The following is a 17,617-nucleotide window of genomic DNA, read 5'->3' on the forward strand; positions in this document are numbered from 1 at the left end:
GATCGATATGAAAAGATGACAAAATTAGTCGATGTCATAATAAGGACAGTGGAAGAAAATCGTTTGAGATTGATCATAGTGAAAACTATTTGTAATTGAGTACATTACTATTATTCTCATTTTCTATCATTCAACATTATTACATTGTCACTTTGCATTCAAATTTTTTATTTTATCATTTTTCATCATTCAAGGTATTGACAATCTCGTCTCAACAAACTAAGGTAACTAAATAAATTCAAAATTAAAATGACTAGATTAAATATTATACATATTTATCATATTTAAAATTATCAAATTAAAAGTGATCATAGTGAAAACTATTTGTAATTGAGTACATTCCTATTATTCACATTTTCTATCATTCAACCCTATTACATTTTCACTTTGAATTCAAATTTTTTATTTTATCATTTTTCATCATTCAAGTTATTAACAGTCTCTAGAGTCTCAACAAACTGAGGTAACTGAGTAAATTCAAAATTAAAATGACTAGATTAATCTTATACATATTTAGCATATCTAAAATTATCAGAATAATTAGATGTTCAACAATTCTTTTTGTGACTTCACACAATTGAAACTAGTTTAGGTCCATCTCAACCCTAGATGTTTCAAGTGCCAAGAGGGATTAGGGATGAGATCTCCCGAGGTGAAAACCTTTTCTCAAATTTTGCATTAATTAAACACTTGATAGATCCAAGATTAAGATGCATTATATTTTTATAACTATATTTATAATAAAATTAATAAATTTATTATTTATTATATTTTATTAATTTATTATTAAAAAACATGTAAGGAGTTGAATAACGGTGAGATGCAAAAAAAAAAAGGGGGGAGATTAAATTACAATTGTAGTTGCTGAAATGTTTAAAAAGATCCTATAAATAATTAGGAGATTTATAATTATAAGAATTAAATAATTTTTAATTTTAATTTCATTGCAAAATTAGATTTTCCACTAAATTATAAAATTAACTATAATCTTATTATAAAATTAAATAACTAAGATAAAAACTTTTTATGTAAAAATCACATACAACAAAATGTGTAATTATCTTTTATAAAATTTAATGTAAAGAAAATCTGGTGTAATTATTTTTTTCCAAAATTTAATGCAAGTAAAAGCCATATAAATTAATTAATATAATGTTCGTTAATAAAATATTTAATTAATTTATAATAAAAATAAATAAAAAAATTTTCAATTTCGAACACTAGTATGCGCTACTTTTAATCTATGTTGCACAAGTTTCTAGTACGGCTACTTTAGATATGTGGGAACGAGTATCTGATACCGTTAGAAGTATTGCTTAAATTTACAAGAAATGTCAAATTGGGAGCGACTATAATATAATATATTAAAATTTAAAATATATTAAAAGAAAAATATAATAATTACGCCGTAAGGCGTTCCCCTCTGAAATCAACTCCCCCAGCTGCCTCCCTGTCCTAATCCTAACCGTCAGATCTATTGTTAGACGATTAAACAATGTTTAGCCGTTCAATTTTTAAAAACCTTTTAATGTAAGATTATTTAATGAAAATTAATTAATCAGCCGCATGTTACCCTAACCAACTCGTCCGCGCGAGATATCAAGCGTTCGCTGCAGAGGAGGGTATTATTTGCTGTAGGAGGGAATTCTCGTCCGCGCGGGATATGAAGCGTTCGATGCAAAGGAGGGTATTATTTGCTGTAGGAGGGAATTCTTTGCTTCAGATCGGAAACTGTACAGTTTGGGGTTACCCTACTTCTTTTTTGTTGTTTTATTCATTTTTTATTGTTTACGTATTGACCTCTCATCGAACCTGGTTTGGCCAGACTACTGGGTGCAGAGTAGAAGGCTTCTGCTTTTTGGAGATTGCTCAAGGTAAATTTTCAGAAATCGTCTTGATTAATTTCTGTGTTTCATGGGGAATCTGTCCATCTTTTATTTTGAACCGAACTTAATTGGATTTTCTTTTTTTTTTGTAGATTGACTTCATACCGGGTATATATTTGTATGTACAATTTCTGAGAATAAAATCTTGGGATTTTGCCTCATCATACTATGTAGCAAGTTGCAAGATTAGCTCTGAATATGGAGAAGTTGACAAGCGCCAGAAATGGCCTGTTTTCAGTCTTATGTTTTATGCTTTGCTTCCGGCATTTAGAGGAAATGTGATCTACTTAGCTCTGTTTATTACTGTAGAAATTTGAACGGATGATTGATGTGCTCTACTATGGCAGGGATTTTGATTTTGTTTTGGTTTTCTTTTTTATATGGTTCATTTTTGTGAGCTGAGACATTGGTCTCTCAGGTTTCAGGTTCAAGTCTTCCCTGAATGAAAAAAAGTGTCACAAAATAATCCCCTTTCATGGTTTTTCCTCGTGATTCTATTCAGTAGGAAATATTTCTATTTATGATACAATTAACCATATTACAGAAAGCAATGTCTATCATGTACTTGTTTATAAATATTATGTATTTTGATGGTCACATCACATGCTATGTTTTAGAGAATTATATGGTCTGTAAACACAATTTTTATTTTATTTATTAGAATTCTTTTTGTAATTTTATTATAATAAAATTATGAATTTATAATATGTGTCTTCATGTATTACCCTGATTAAGTAGCTTTACATGAAGAACTAGCCTGATCAGTACATTTTGTCATCTACAAAAACCTCTAAAGAAATACATCACCAAAAACTGTTAGCAAAATTAAAAAATCGGGCATAAAAGCCAATCGATCTATGAGTGAGTTAAAAAAAAAAGTGGACTAGCAAAGTAACAGAAAAGTGCATAGCCGTCCCAATCCAGTAGTTTGCTACACCGCTGAGAGCGAGTAATAACAATAAATATCAGACAAATACATAGTCAAGATTGTCCATGAATGTCAGCTAAACAAACACTGACAGCTAAAACAAGAGCTGTAAACAAAGCCAAAAGAGATAAAATACATATATGTTGATCCATGTGTAAACAGTCGCAATTTGCATTTGGTGCAGGGATTGCATCCTGAAAGGATTGAAACTATTCATATGATTGGTGGTTAATCTGTTCAATTATAGCTCAAAGATTATTTTCTAAAAGGAGACCTTTTGACTAGCCGTCTGCTGCATGTATCCTTTCCATGTAAATATGTGAGCATGAAAACAATATGAAGGTATGAAGGTATCAATAATTAAGCCAGTTAATAAATGACATTGAGTCCCCCGTAACTGAATGCTACAATTCTTTTTGGAAAACAGAAGCAAGTTTTTGCAGGCCAAAAGTTCCCAACCCCATTTTAAATTTTGATTTTGAAACTGTAATCGAGAGAAAGGAATAAGATTAAACCTACTTCACTGTTCTGACCATTGTTGATAAAGTCACTATCAAAATAAGCCCACGGCTTGAGTATCAATACTTTCAGAAATAATAGCACTAGGGATTGCAATAACACATTGTTCTGACCATTGTTGATAAAGTCACTATCAAAAAAAGCCCACGGCTTAGAAGTATCAATACTTTCAGAAATAATAGCATTAGGGACTGCACTAACACCTTTTTCCTGAGGGCAGTGGCATCAAAATTCCAACCCCTTGTGTGCACAGGAACCGAAAGCTTGTCCTAGAAAATCTTGTCAGGTAAACACAACATATATATATGTGTGACCATATTTTTTAAAACTTTTTTTAAAAGGAAGTTGGTGGTCATTTTCTTTTGCTTCAGACCGGAAACTATACAGTTTGGGGTTACCCTACTTCTTTTTTGTTGTTTTATTCATTTTCTATTGTTTACGGATTGACCTCTCATCGAACTTGGTTTGGCCAGACTACTGGGTGCAGAGTAGAAGGCTTCTGCTTTTTGGAGATTGCTCAAGGTAAATTTTCAAAAATCGTCTTGATTAATTTCTGTGTTTCATGGGGAATCTGTCCATCTTTTATTTTGAACCGAACTTAATTGGATTTTCTTTGTTTTTTTGTAGTTTGACTTCATACTCCTGTCCCCCGCCAACTCTCTGCGCTTGGTTCGTTGGTTCCTCTAGAAGTTCCTTCGGGCATCTGTAGCTTCAAGGCCAGGGTTCTTTGTTCTACAACTCGGTGTCAGTGTCTGCTCATTGGTACTTCGGGCCAACTGAGCTGCTTAGTAGAATCAACACAGGAGAGTGCTTTAATGAGGTTTTAATGGCCTCTGAATTTACGTTGGGGGTGATTATATTCTGGTTATGTTTTATATCTATATGCATGTGTTATGATATGATGCTACTAATCATAGTGATGCAATCCACTTTTCCTATATGATGAAACATGTGCGCATGATTGTGATTGTATGGCGCATGACTGTATGGGATAACTCCAGGTTGGGAGTCTGACAGAAATAACCACGAAGGGTAACTTGTGATGTTGAGCATTTTGTTTTGACTATGTTACATATATTGTTCATCTACTTGATGTGTGTGTTCATGCATGCACAGGACACAGGGTAAAGCCTTGCCAGCTCGCCAACAGATGGGTGTGGGACATAAACAGAATGCAGCATTTTCAGCCTTACCTACCCTACCTTTCAAAAAACAAGCGAGGGCTCCATACTATTACTCTTTTAAGTGGGGGATCTACTGATGAGCTGGGAGCATAATCAATCGGCCATATCAGCTGTTTCGTCCAAAAGGGTAGGCTAGAATATAGCAGGGATTACTCCTTGCCTTTTCAGTCTATGTCTATGTCGTTCTATCCGTTCGAGTAAGGGGCGAGTCATCAGCTGTTTCCTTCTCATATTTATATCAATATATTTTTCCAGACGTTCAGTGAATACCTGCCAGCCGTAATATGGTATGTTGCGGAATTGATTTGTTTTGGATCCCGATCAAGAAACAAACCCCATTCAAAACAACTCAAATCAAACTCAAATCATGTAGTTTCTTTATGAATGATGCTGGAAAACCCTTCAGCTGGGGCACCCTATTCCGGGTGACCCAAGCCCACCATACCCTGTTGGGAAAGCTCCAGGTTTGAAGCTTTCATTTCCTTCCACTATTCTAATAATTCTGATTCCTAGGAAAAATTCTCTTAGTCTTATGAGGGTGACGATATGGCTCATATTTCTCTTTTTTAGGAACAGGGTGTTGAGGCTCAAGCTCTAAATGACAAACAACACTTCCAACAAGAGTTGAAATAGCCACCTCATCAATTATTTCAGCATAGTTAGCAGTAGGATGCTCTGACAATAACTTAGTCATAACATGAGTGACAACATAAGCTACAACAACATTCTCAAGTTCTTGCCTATTAGGAATAGCCATCTCATCAATTTGTGAACCACAACCAGCAATAATCAACAATAGGTTGCTCTTCAGTCTAAATACCACCAGCAACAAACAAAACTTTCCTGTGCTCAGCAAGGCCAGGTGTAGGCAAGGAGGTAGAAGCAACATCATATCCAAAACATGTTTTATAGGTTTGTATCATATAGGAAATAGGAACAACAATACCCTGCCCATTTTTTCCAAGTCCTCGTCCTATATATCCCATTTTTCTCAGCAGTAAAGACCCAATTCTGATATTGTGGTTATCAAAGCTAGGAGAAGCATCATTAGTAGCCAATAAAGCATGATGTGAAACTAAAACATCGACATTAGTAGTCTTACAATCAATAGTCGATGATCCTGGTAGCTCAATACTCTTCTTCTCAGAATGCTACAATCAACCGACTTCTTACTCAAGGTCATGTCTGCAAACCAATAATCCTTGAATCGTTCGATCCTTCTTAGTCAGATGCAGCAGCAAGGAGTCATAATATTCTTTCAATGCCTTATACTCATCAAATAGTTATTATCTTCTTGAAGAGGGGAAACTTCTTCACAAAGCTTAGCAAGAGAGGCCTACAAGTGGGCAACTTCATCAGTAATGCTCCATTTTGCCTAGCTTTGTTTTGCATATGATCATGATGTCTATCCTTGGTCAGCATGATGACTTGTCTTATCTATGGCATGGGAACTAATAATTCTATGCATTGTTTTGGCTATTGAACAGACTACTTATGTATATATACATGTGTGTTATGATGATATATTGTTTGTAATCTTGTCTGTCGAACTAATTAGAATGCATGGAATGAATGATGTTGATATGGTTGCTTATGTGATTATCAATGAAATGTGGTCTCAATAGTTGGATACTATGGTTGGGACATATGATAATAAATGACTGTTGATGCTCTTGAGAAAGTGTGAACTGTGTAAGATTGGCCAGACTTGCAGGAATCACCACTGCCCACCTAAATTGTCCACATCATCATTAATGTGGAAAATTGGATTATTATGTATTATTTCAAGAAGAAAAACAAACAACAGATTCCATGTATTTTAACCAATTAATGATGCAAACTATAAGAGCTAACCAAAACTACAGACATCATAAGAACAACCAACTATAGGTGGTTCATTGATTATGAATTTGATAGCCTCCAATTTATGAGAGAATGTCTTTAGTTTTTCTAACATAATATGTTTACTGTAAGAATACTACCTAAAAGTAACGGGCATGAGAATTCCCATATTAAGGATCACTGAATCTCTAGTAGCAGAAAAAAAATTATTGTCCTTGGCCTAGTCCTAGTTAATCTCCGGCCCTAGTTATTTTGATATCAACAAAATAGGAATTTGAGGAATTAAAGCAATGGCAGGTAGGAGAGGCTTACACTAGCCGGTCTTGATCATTATTTGAGACAGGACTTGTGAAATTGTGCATAGACAATTGACTTGTTTGTCCTGATTTTGGTTATAAATTTTGCAGGGTACCGGTGCCTTGTGAAAACATACCCGAAAAGAAACCAGGGAAGCAAACATACGCCTCTCCCACTAATCCAATTCATCAAGCTGACATAACATAAGTAAAAATAGGTCTTGCAAAATTTCAATCCTTATAGCAAAATTTACCTAAAGATTTCGGTAGGATTGCCAAATCCTATTTCAAGCTATGACACAATTGACTAGAGAATAAGATTTGGTGAACATGCTCTTCTTGGAGGCCTTGGAGGTTTTTTCCAACTGGATTTCAGGTTATTGTTTACATTCCCATCATTTTCCTTCTCCGAACATCCAGAAAGGGTATCCATGCCTCTTGCAAGACCCATATCTTCAGACTAGTTTGTAACCGCAGTAACAGTGGACTCCTTCACTGTATTGTGATGAGATGAAAAAAACAACTTAGCATTTGTCTCCTGGACAACCCCACATTGAAGTATATTCTTCCTTGCGTTTTCATCTTCTGATGCATTAACTACTAATGTTAAGCTTAACCTATACCTTATTTTTCCAAAAAATATTTTGATCAATGCTAGGAATGGTGGAGCCTCTGCTTCAGTGACTATAATATCACTTTCTAAATCATACTAATTTGCCCTTCCTGATTTTAAGACAAGCCCATCTATATCTAAATACGCAATGAGTATATTAGCATTATTTTGAACAGTAGCACTCAAACTCAAGGGCACAATGCACGCTTGTTTTAATTGCATGCAGCTCCCCAACCCATCCATTTGCATCACAGTAGTGAGCCTAAAGGGTACCCAAAACTTCTTAAACTAAAGCAAAACTGCCATTCCTATCAATTGACAACAACATAATCTCCAAATTCAGCAAAGGGGCATGAAACTTCCCACTAGATGACAATCTTGAATGAAACCCAATGCCCAAAAGAACATGCAAAACTCATGTGGGGACCTAAATTCCCTACTGCAGGTTGGTACCCAAATGTCAAATTGTTCTTGAGAATTAGCCTGAGATAGCCATTCTCATTACACTTTCTTTAATTAACAGGCTTTGCTGAAACCATTCTTGTACCTACTCAGCAATTTTGAGCTTGATTAGCACAATAACTTCAACAAGATTTGAATGCTGAAAACCAACATTTGATAACTATACACAATTCAAGGGTTCCCTAAGCTTGGCTAGTGGAATGGAACAAATTTCTGCAACGTGGATAGTGTTCTGGCTTTCCTAATATATAACGATCGCTAAGCATAATCATCTGACGTTTTGCATTGTTTAAGCATGTTTTTTTGACTTATTTCCAGGAATTTTTCTATTACAAATCTGTCCCATCACTAACTCTGGCCTCTGGACTCTAGAGTTTTGGTGTTTGGAATTGATTTATAGTATTCATGCCCATGTTTGTGTTTGTCCGTTCCATAACTCACTCAGCCTGGCAGGCCCACATGTTCTGTATGCCAAAAAAAAAATATGTTTGGCATTACTGTTGTGAGATCGATGGCTCATCTGGTGTCAATTATATTAATTAAAAGAGTAGTCCAACGAGGTAGAAATTTCAATGCTTTCTTTCGGGTGGTTTGGAAGCACATGAGGATATGTTCATGGTGTCAGGGTATATCAGTTGTTGCCACTATCCACATTTTTTACAAATCCTTGTACTATTTTGTATATAAATATCCCTACATTGACTGCTAAGCAGAGAACTGCTCATTGAAGTTTTTTTTCAAGCTTTTGTCTGGATTATTCAAAGTGTCAAAATTAACTTCACAAGCTGATTGATTTTTACTACAAAGGAAATCTGAGTTTCATCATTTCTTCATATTTATTTTTGCAGCTAATGTGGAGGAAAAATATTGACTTTCTGGCAAATGTTGGACACAGACATCACTTCTAATGGAATCTACAATGCCAGAAAGTTCATGACCATTTTCACATGTTCTCACACTAATAGGCAGTCCGGAAAATCTCCAGCCACCATTGTTGTCACCTTGATCTCATCCTCTACAAATTAAGAATCTAGTGTATGGTATAGATTGGTAATTTGTCATTTCCAAATTAAGCCCCATTTGGTCGGTACTTATAGTTTGTTAAGCAGTCATAGTTTTATAATTATAATGCGTTCAAAGTGGTGAAGTCTCTTGCAAGTTTTCTGTTGCTGTTGAATTTTTACATGTTTCTTGTTGTGGGTGCTATTGCTAGATGGGCTCTCAATGACACCCTTTACCACACATACTGGTACTTACTAATTTCTTAGTAAATATACATATTGTTTTTCCGGTACTGCTTTGATAGCTGCGATTGTAAGGGTTGCTTCATGCCTTTCATGACTCCATCATTTCCGGATTTTCCGTGCCCTTGGCTTCCAGTGCTAAACGACGGATCCAAATGCACTTGGTATGGATTAAGATGTGTTAGAAACAAAATAAAATTTTTGTGGTACCCTTTACGAGATGGGTTGAGATTTCGATCCTGGGACAATTTCATCATCTACCTAGGATTTTTAATAGGTACATCGCGCATTTTATAGAAAAATGACACTTATAGAACTCATTGTGTATGTGTGTATGCACTTCATATATATATAAAGAGAGAGACTGAACGCCCAATTAAATTAATTTATAAAAAAACTAGGTAGGTGCTCTAAAATTGAAATCTTTGCCAGTTGTTTAGTTTGCTTCTTTTTTATTCACTATGTTAGTTGATTTCTCTTGATTCCCTCGGTGCGACAAGTATTTTGATGCTTTTGAATTCCGTTAGCCCAACAAACACTACCAAGTGTATTTTTCGACTGATCCAAAAGGACAAGAGTTTCACCAGCAGAGTGAAAGAGCTTCGACGGAAATCACATGAGGAAAGACCTTTGTCAACGCGTTTCGAACCAACCACTGTGGTTCATCGTCCTGACGATGAACCACAGTGGTTGGTTCGAAACGCGTCGACAAAGGTCTTTCCTCATGTGATTTCCGCCGAAGTTCTGCTTTCAACAACTATTATGGATCATAGAAGCCTCAATTCAATAAGAGTGAAAGAGATCATACACCAGGTAGTTGTTCAAGTTCCCACTTAGGAGTAGCTATAGATATAGACAAATCATGTAGTCTACATTTTCTGAATTCACGAAGAGCTGAACAACCCTTCTATTGTTGTTGGTTTTCTAGCATTTAGTTTCAAGGGTAAATTTTTGTTTCTGTGTCGGGTGTTATTGCTATCTTTCTTGCACTGTATTTTTGGTTTGACACGCAGTAGCATTGAGATATTAAAGCACGTATCAATTTTCTTGAATTCACAGTTTACTTAGTTCTGCATTTTAATGGCGTGCTAATCAATTTCATTTCTTGTGATCCTTCATTTTTGCAAATCAGTAAATATTTTGGGAAATCTTGATAGTAATTCATTGGTATTAATTCGCTTCCTTTGCAAATTTGATGCCATAGGTCATAAGGGCATGCTATTGTTTTACCCTCAACTTACTCCTTGTAAAGTTGCATTTCATCCTTCTTCAATTAAAATTGTGCAAGGTTGTTACAAAAGTCTATAGGAGCACACATTGCCGCTCTTATTTTTTTAACTGGGAAGAGTATTTGTATTATATAATTCAGTGTCTGGCTCACTGCAATTACATTAGGAAATTTCATAGATGTCTCTTCAAAATTTTCAGTGTCCCTCTCCTCATAAAAAATATTTCATACCTTACCTGAAGAGGGTGATTATGGCTTACAAAAACAATGAATTTGTTTGTAAAGACTTTACAGAATTGTCCCGACAATTTATTATATTTTGTTTAGTATTTTTTATATTCAATGATCTTCTATATCTCACTATTCTTTTCAAATTTATACCTTACGGCGTTTTTTTTGCAACATTTGGTGCAAATGCTAGTTAATTTATTTTCATCTAAAATTTGCTAATCAAATTCCATCTTGCAAAAAAATATGTAAAACAAAAAAAAATTTAAAATACTAATTTATCTACAATTTCTCAATTAAATTCTTTCCAAGCAAAGAAATATGTAGAACTCCCAAACAAACAAAAAAGTTGTTATTACTCAATTATTAGGTGATTTCTTGCAAGGCTATATGTTAAGTCACTAGTTCAATTCTTCACTCTTGATGTAACCTCACCAATATCATATATATTAAGAAAACATAAAATATATATTAATAGTAATTTAAAAAATTAAAACAATAGAGTTTAAATCGAACATTATTTTAAAAAGAGTTTGTATAATAAAATTATAAATTTCCAAGTTAATATATATTTTATACTTAAATAAATATGAAAATTAAATCCCTAGATGCGGGTGGTTAAAGACACGTTAATATGGATTAGACAGTGGGACGGCAGGTGGCTTAGCCACATGGCCACCAGCGTTCCCACCTGAGATGATTTATGGCGAGCCATCATCAACCTCCAGGCGCCATTACTCTGGTGCACAGGTCGAGGACTCCTCTACAAGTTCAAGCCCATAGCTTTGGCAAGTCTACAGACCTCTGCCCCGCCCCCTCTGAATTGCTCCTGTCTCCCTGATGCTAAGAAGTCGAGCTCACGCATGACAACAGGGAGGCGCTGTCGACTCCTGAACTATATAGATCTGGGGGATGAAATCCATTTTTCCCAGAATGTTTTCTGCACTCTACAAACTGAAGCCTCGGTTCTGGTCTCTATCTCTCGCCTGAATCACCCTGTGACTTCCCGCGCTGAGGTTGTCTCTTCCTCTGCACAAACTGTTAGCACCTTCATCATTTCGGCCCACAACACTTAGCTCCACCCCACCCGCAGGACCATGCCGCGACTTCGCCATCGAATGCGTTGCAGGCGGGGTAGCAGCCGAGGCAGAGCCATTCGCCCCCCCTCTCCGTCCCCCTTTGATCCGACAACCCCTTCGTCCTCCCCTTCGTCCACCCCGTCCACAACAAAATCCTCTGGCAGGTATCCCACGACCCGGAGTGGAAGAGGTTGGGTCCAACCCATCGAAGCTCAGCGTGTGAATGTTGCAACCAAGACGCTCAACCTCTCTATGTCCCCTCACCAGCCACATCATACGACTCAATTCTGCTTCCACTGCACCATGAACTGCCCTGCCATCATTGCCACCGTCTCTGTGGTGTTCAGAGAGGAGACTTGCCCGCAGAATGAATAGACTCACACCACTGCAAAACAACCTGTCACTGCGCAACTTGCCATTGTTCAGGAAAAGCCGGACACCCGCAAACAAAAGGTGGCTCAGGAGACGCCGACCACCAACAAACAGAAGGTCTAGGGCAGCAACTCTAGTGCTCGCAAACGCAAAGGCGCCCAAGATAGCGCTAAGCATGGTGAAGGCATTGCTGGTAGCACGCAGGCAGTTGAGGATGATTGGGATGAATATAGGCGTTTGGTCATGGAAGAGCCTGCTCCACCAAACGACACCTAGAGGGTCAACACAGCCAGGTTTCGATTCCCGGCTCCTATTCTTAGGGGCTTTTTTAATGTTTTTTTTCAAATTATGTCGCCAATATTGGTAATTTACCATAATTGTTTCTCTTGGATTTTGATCTGTAACCCTTGCGCGGGCATCATTTGCCATCAGTTTTTTGCACTGGTTTCCACTTAGTGGGTAGTCTTGAATCAGTGTTTTGGATGTCTAAACTTGTTATAACTTTGTTTTAGCACCACAGAGGCCGGAGCCTCACTATAAATTTACTATTTCATTAGTAAAATTAGTGCAACTTAGAAAAAATAAATAAATAAATATGAAAATTAAATTAATTTTTTTTAATAATATTTATATTTTATAATTTCAATTTTTTTCTTTCTTTATTATTCCATTTTTTGTCCATTCAGTTCTGGCGATAACGATGGTTTTGCCAGTGGCCAAGAATCTAACTAAATTCTTTTATATCCACATATATGAGGAGAATGAATAGCTTTCCAATGACAAAGATCATGATTGGGAAGGCCCCTCATTTTCATTTGGATAGAAGGGCTTTCCATAAACTGCTTGTTTCTCTTAGTTCCAGACCCATATTCAGATCTAAACCCAACGGCATACCCTTCCTTTCGCACAGTCCCATTAGTTTAAACGGCATACCCTTCCCTTCGCACAATTCCATCAGTTGAAGCAGCACCCAAACTAGAAACGTCAAATACACCTAAATTTACACTTATTCATTGCAATAAAGCTCCAAAAAATTAAAAAATCATCGCAATGAAGCTCCCAGAAAAAACCTCCAAGCTTCCTCTCCAATACCTTCCTCTCCAATACCTGAAACCCATATAACTATGCTTTCAATGTGTATTTCTACCACCTTAACTTCTGTGGAATTTCGAGTGAAAAAGGAGTGCCGGGCTGAAATCTCTCCGGCACTGAAATGGGGCATCCAAACTCCGGAAAAGTTGAAGCAGCCGTTGTCCAAGTCAACCAGTTAATAGGAAATCATAAGCTCTGGAAAAGTCGAAGCACCCGTTATCCAACTCGACAAACCAGAACCTGCATCCGCCTCCTCTTCTGGGAGTACAGAGTACATAGGCATTGATGCACTCCAAGATTAAGGTTTCTATTATTTTCTAGACAAATTTTAACCCTCCTTACCCCACCCGATGAAAACCATAAACTGCATCCGCATGATCTTCTTGGAGTACAACTGTAATGATGAGTCATTGTTGTACGACAGACAGATACTCTAGGCAACTCTTTAACATAAGTAGGATTCTGATATTTTTAGTCGTCCGGGCAATTTTTCCACCTTGGTAGACGACTTCATTGTTTAAACTTTTTGAAGAATCGAATATGAAACTGTCACGATCTCAACTCAATATGCCAATACACATAAAAAAAAATTTAATTACTTAATACCTATCTCTACCTTGAGTCAATAATACAGAGCCATTGAAATAGATGACACCTGGTTGTAAGGTGAATAATGAATAACATGACTATAATCATGTATGTTTGAATCCCTTACATGCACATATGTATAAAACTCGGCATGTTAATATATGTTTTATTTGGATGACCCTTGCACATTCATATGATACGTGGGTTACACGTCTATCACCCGCGCATTCACTTAACTGTACTGATATTTGATGATCTGCATTAATGGAACGCCACTTGGTGAGCGGAGGGAATTCCAACTCACTGCCCTGTGGCCAGGTGGCTGTGAGCCACGTGAACGCATGTGACCATGCAGGCAGGTTGACCTTCGGTTTACGAGCCATACTCCCGCTTAAACGAACGGCCAAGATCACTCATCCAGATTGAACGGTGTGGATCATTTCTAGGTTTTGGTTGACAATATAACTTGCCGGGTTCTTCGGTTTTTGGCTCATTTTCATCAACGCTTCAGCCCTTCCTCCGACAGTGCTCTGCCCTCTGCAGTCTGGTCTCTTGCGCAGGTATGGAAGTATCCGTCATGGCAATCCTCCAAGATTTATTGATAGCTTTTTATGTTTGATTTCGAATCCTGCTATGTTTGTTATTTACCTGTGCCGTTGCTAACACCGAATAACTCGTGCAGGGGTTTGATCTTAGCGTCTGCCATCATCAGGATATCTTGTGCAGGGTTTGGTCTCAGCGTCTGCCTTCATCCGGAAAGGTTCTAGGTCATTCCGCTTACTACCGGGTAAGTTTTTAGCGTTGATTGTATTACCCTTAGGGTTTAATGTAATGGAATGTTGACAGCTCCCTCTGGCCGAGACTAGGCTCATACCTGTGCTATTGTGTCTCAGGTCTATTCACCCTGCTCACAACTGGGTATGGCTTTACAGGCGGCGTTTCATCCTGCACTGTAAAACCATGAATCCCTGTGGTGAAGTCGCTCTCTGTTTACGCCCTCGGGCCCTAATGAGGGTTGACTGTTTGTACTTAAGTTTTATTCAGATGTGAAGAGTTTTATGTAGTACCTTTTCTTATCTGAACATTGCTACTGTATTCGGTTTACCCAACCGACTTGTTCTTAACCGCTCTCGATACAGTTATTATTTTGTTTAACTGATGGCCTACCTTACGGCCCCTTCACAGTAATGAATATATATTCGAAATCTGCCTATTTGTTTTGTTCTGGCATTTCCTAGTTTCTGATCCGCTCTTGTATCATGTATTATGTCTTATTATTCGTACTCATGTTTTCCACAGTTTTATGTTCCATTCTCTTTACGGCGGAGTCAGGGTTATGACTTGCTCCTGGAATAATGGGAGCAAGCATCCCTTCCTCGCCCGCATATACGTTAAAGATTGGCGTTGTGATCTTAATGGTTAAGAATGTATACAATTCCAGTTCTCTGAATCGTTTCTTAATCCAATATTGATATTTGTGTTTATTGGTCCGCGGCTAATAACAGTAATTTCTTGCTGGTTAATTTTATAAATTTGTTCATGGTGTAAGAGTAACGAAGGGTTTACCTGAGGGTAACCCTGCCGTCTACTGTTCTCGGCTCTGAGTTTCCTACAGTTTCTATTTAAGCGTATTGCTTCTTGATGATAAATACTTTGCTATGACTGTAGATTAACAAGATATATTGAGTTTCTGGTTCCGTTTCGTGAATGCTCTCGTTTCTTTATATAAACGCACCACTGTTATATGTTTAATACATTCTCGGTCACGGCCGCTTCAGGTATAATTCTATCGTCATGTCCCTCTTAAATGATTCTGCTAGTAGCTTGTTTATACACCCAGAAGTTGGATGTAGGGTAATCTTGTTATCGGCTATGGTATTTAAAACACTTCTGTCGAAGAGTTATTTACTTGTTCTCTACGACTGTTGTGTATATGATATCGTTCACTGTTATATCAATCATTTGTTCAGCAGCAGATAACATATACTGATATTTTAAGTTTTCTATATGTTAATAACCAGGGTATTACAGTCATCGTATATGCGTAAGCTGTAATTCCTTGAGGTTATACAGGAACCTGACATTTACATTTGTATCAAATATTTCCTACTTAATACAGAGATTCATTTACCCGTACCACTTGGTTCTTTTTCTTATGTAATAAATGAAACACAGACATTCATTCTTGCTTACATAATCTCTTACTTTATTAGGAATGCTACACCACTGTAGTTTGATAGTATTCCGACCTTACCTGTTTCTCAACTAACTGTTAAAGGTACATACCTGATAGTCTGCTACTGTTGCTTGACATTCAGCTCCCACCTGTTACAATATAGCTCTTAACCGCCCAACCATGAGATCCACTACACTGGAAATCTCCCCCCGAGCTATCTTGCAGGCCTGCAGCCTCCACAAGACTAATGCACCACTGTGCTGGTTATCTGATCACAATCAGACTTAACCTCAATTATGCAATTTTTCCTCTCTGGAATCTTTCCCTGCCTGTTCATCAACAGCCCAGGGTTTTTCCTCCCCAGGACCTTTTCCTTGGGTCAGAGGCAGTTTCTTTTTCAGTTCCATAACTGATTTTATTTCCTTTTAATAGAAAATCCTCCTTTTGGAGGTTGCCAGCATTTCATCATTTCATTCATACACATGTGCAAAAATAATTTCTTATATTTATTTTAAACTCATAATGTCTTTAGTAAAACAAATTATTACTCATAATGTTTTACCATAGTAATTATCTGAAATAACAATTACCGAGTCATTACAGAAACAAATGCCACGTACACTGAAACAAACATAATGGTGACAGCACGAACTGAGCATAATGATTTCCTTTCCATGCGTGATCAGGATGCACGTTTGCTTTGAGATTTGGGCCCTCTGTTTCACTAAAATACGGGAAAGATTAGAGATCATTGATATCTTAAATGAAAAAATATTAATTTTATGTCACTTTAAAAATAGATGAATAATGTTTTTTTTTTTCGATTTTTTTTGCAACTTAATATAGATTTTTAAGAATTAAGCTGGTAAAGATTTAGCGTCTTATAAAGTTTGTGTTTTAAAAAGTTATAGAATATTAAATTTTTTTATCAATTCAAATATATATTTTAAATAATAAAAAATTATTATTTTCCTCAATAAATTTATTTATTTAAATATTATTAGAAAATTCTAGTTAGTTATAGTAACTAAATTTTATTAGAAAAAATATTTATATAAATAAAAAAAATAAAAGATAGTTGAAAGGTATAATATAAAGGGTATAAATAAAGCATAAAAGGGGCTAGTTAGTTATAATAACTAATAACTTTTAAAAGAGATAATTTAATATGGTGGTAACTTATTGGTCGATTAAAAAGTTATATATAAATTTAATGTAAATTAATTAGATAAAAGACTTTACTTTATAAAATAAGGTAATTAGATATAGTAATTATATAGTACCAATCCTATAATAATAATTATAATTATATATATATATATATATATATATATATATATATATATATAAGTAAATATATAAAAATAAATTAAATAAAAACAAATAAATAAATAGAATAATTAATTAATTAATTAATCAATTAATTAATTAAATAGAGTATAATAATATATTATAGTTCTGATATAGTTAAGATCATATTTTATGCCAAGAAGGTGCTACGGACTGGTGCCAAGGGGATTTGGATTTGAGCGATGGCGGTGGCGTTGGTTAGGGTTTGCGCAGTCGCATCGGCCCCAAAGCCAGTATCAGAACTTGAAAGAGATCCAGGGCATGGGTTAACAGTTGCCGGGAAGTCGCCTGCGCCCTCAGAGAAACGACAAACTCTGCCTCAAATATGCTCAGTTCAGGGCGGTCAAAAGTTATCGGACTGGGAGCAAAATACAGTGAGCCGACGCGACTATGTGGCAAGGGTTTCAACGGAAACACACCGTCCTGCGTGGAGCCGCGAGGAGGATGTTCTCTGGCGAGAGATCGAAGGCCCAATCAGTGCCTGTGAACAAGAAAGTCGTCGATATGTATGGCGTTTAGGGGCCAGGCCT

At 36.5% G+C, this 17,617-nt stretch overlaps 1 long non-coding RNA gene across 1 annotated transcript; it reads left to right on the forward strand.

The window, feature by feature from the left end:
- The first annotated feature begins 14,229 nt into the window (after positions 1-14,229).
- LOC149213058 (uncharacterized) lies at positions 14,230-14,768 on the forward strand. Its single transcript, XR_016250299.1, has 2 exons — positions 14,230-14,348; positions 14,455-14,768. It is a non-coding gene; the product is annotated as an uncharacterized LOC149213058 (long non-coding RNA).
- The last annotated feature ends 2,849 nt before the right edge of the window (positions 14,769-17,617 follow it).

Source organism: Pinus tabuliformis, chromosome 1_1 (assembly GCF_031772625.1).
Source record: "Pinus tabuliformis cultivar Carrire ecotype Pingquan chromosome 1_1, CPIR1, whole genome shotgun sequence".
NCBI classification, from domain to species: domain Eukaryota; kingdom Viridiplantae; phylum Streptophyta; class Pinopsida; order Pinales; family Pinaceae; genus Pinus; species Pinus tabuliformis.